This window comes from Schistocerca serialis, unplaced genomic scaffold (genome assembly GCF_023864345.2).
Source record: "Schistocerca serialis cubense isolate TAMUIC-IGC-003099 unplaced genomic scaffold, iqSchSeri2.2 HiC_scaffold_1215, whole genome shotgun sequence".
NCBI lineage: Eukaryota > Metazoa > Arthropoda > Insecta > Orthoptera > Acrididae > Schistocerca > Schistocerca serialis.
In genome coordinates, this window is record NW_026047420.1 from 110,911 (window position 1) to 112,500 (window position 1,590).

At 57.0% G+C, this 1,590-nt stretch overlaps 1 non-coding gene across 1 annotated transcript in view; it reads left to right on the forward strand.

Moving 5' to 3' along the window:
- The first annotated feature begins 586 nt into the window (after positions 1–586).
- Positions 587–1,590, forward strand: part of LOC126435704 (small subunit ribosomal RNA) — a 1,909-nt gene continuing 905 nt past the window's right edge. The window contains exon 1 of the ribosomal RNA XR_007580137.1: positions 587–1,590. This exon is cut by the window's right edge and continues 905 nt beyond it. This is a non-coding gene — a ribosomal RNA (small subunit ribosomal RNA).

Genomic DNA, 1,590 nt, shown 5'->3' on the forward strand with positions numbered 1-1,590 from the left:
CCCGGTGCGAAGCGCGGTGGCCATCTGCAGTGTGCTGGTCCGATTGAGGACTTTGTGCGCTGAGGATGCGCCGCCGCCCGGCGCTCGGCGCCGCGACGCCGTCTGCTGCTCGGTCGCCCCAGCGGTTCTCGCAGGTGGTTTGTATCGCAGCTGTGCGGACGTGTTGGCGCGTGCGCTGTGCTGGGAGAGTTCGCTTCGGCACCCAAGTGGGGCTTTTGTCCTTCTGTGGCGCCGGCGTTGGAGCTGCCGGTCACCGTAGGTGGCGCGTGTTGTCTCCCGCCGGCAATGCCACGACAGCACGCTCCCGGGCCTCTGTCGGCAGCGGCAAGCTCAGTTGGGAGCACGGGTGGTCGCACCTAAAGCGTCTACTCGCCTAACTCCGGGCGATTGCGCCTCTCTCGAACCCGACCAAGTACTTAGGACGGCGCTGCGCGCCGCCGGGACCTGAGAGGGTTTCGAGGTGTGTTGTGCAGGGGAGCTCAGCCTCCTCCTGTTTGCAGAATAATTGAGCGGACGCTTGCGTGTTCGCGCGGGTCCCCGGGACACACTCCCGGGCGGCCGGCTGCTCAGCTCTAGTTGACGCAGCTCCCTGGTTGATCCTGCCAGTAGTCATATGCTTGTCTCAAAGATTAAGCCATGCATGTCTCAGTACAAGCCGCATTAAGGTGAAACCGCGAATGGCTCATTAAATCAGTTATGGTTCCTTAGATCGTACCCACGTTACTTGGATAACTGTGGTAATTCTAGAGCTAATACATGCAAACAGAGTCCCGACCAGAGATGGAAGGGACGCTTTTATTAGATCAAAACCAATCGGTCGGCTCGTCCGGTCCGTTTGCCTTGGTGACTCTGAATAACTTTGGGCTGATCGCACGGTCCTCGTACCGGCGACGCATCTTTCAAATGTCTGCCTTATCAACTGTCGATGGTAGGTTCTGCGCCTACCATGGTTGTAACGGGTAACGGGGAATCAGGGTTCGATTCCGGAGAGGGAGCCTGAGAAACGGCTACCACATCCAAGGAAGGCAGCAGGCGCGCAAATTACCCACTCCCGGCACGGGGAGGTAGTGACGAAAAATAACGATACGGGACTCATCCGAGGCCCCGTAATCGGAATGAGTACACTTTAAATCCTTTAACGAGTATCTATTGGAGGGCAAGTCTGGTGCCAGCAGCCGCGGTAATTCCAGCTCCAATAGCGTATATTAAAGTTGTTGCGGTTAAAAAGCTCGTAGTTGGATTTGTGTCCCACGCTGTTGGTTCACCGCCCGTCGGTGTTTAACTGGCATGTATCGTGGGACGTCCTGCCGGTGGGGCGAGCCGAAGGCGTGCGACCGCCTCGTGCGTGCTCGTGCGTCCCGAGGCGGACCCCGTTGAAATCCTACCAGGGTGCTCTTTATTGAGTGTCTCGGTGGGCCGGCACGTTTACTTTGAACAAATTAGAGTGCTTAAAGCAGGCAAGCCCGCCTGAATACTGTGTGCATGGAATAATGGAATAGGACCTCGGTTCTATTTTGTTGGTTTTCGGAACCCGAGGTAATGATTAATAGGGACAGGCGGGGGCATTCGTATTGCGACGTTAGAGGTGAA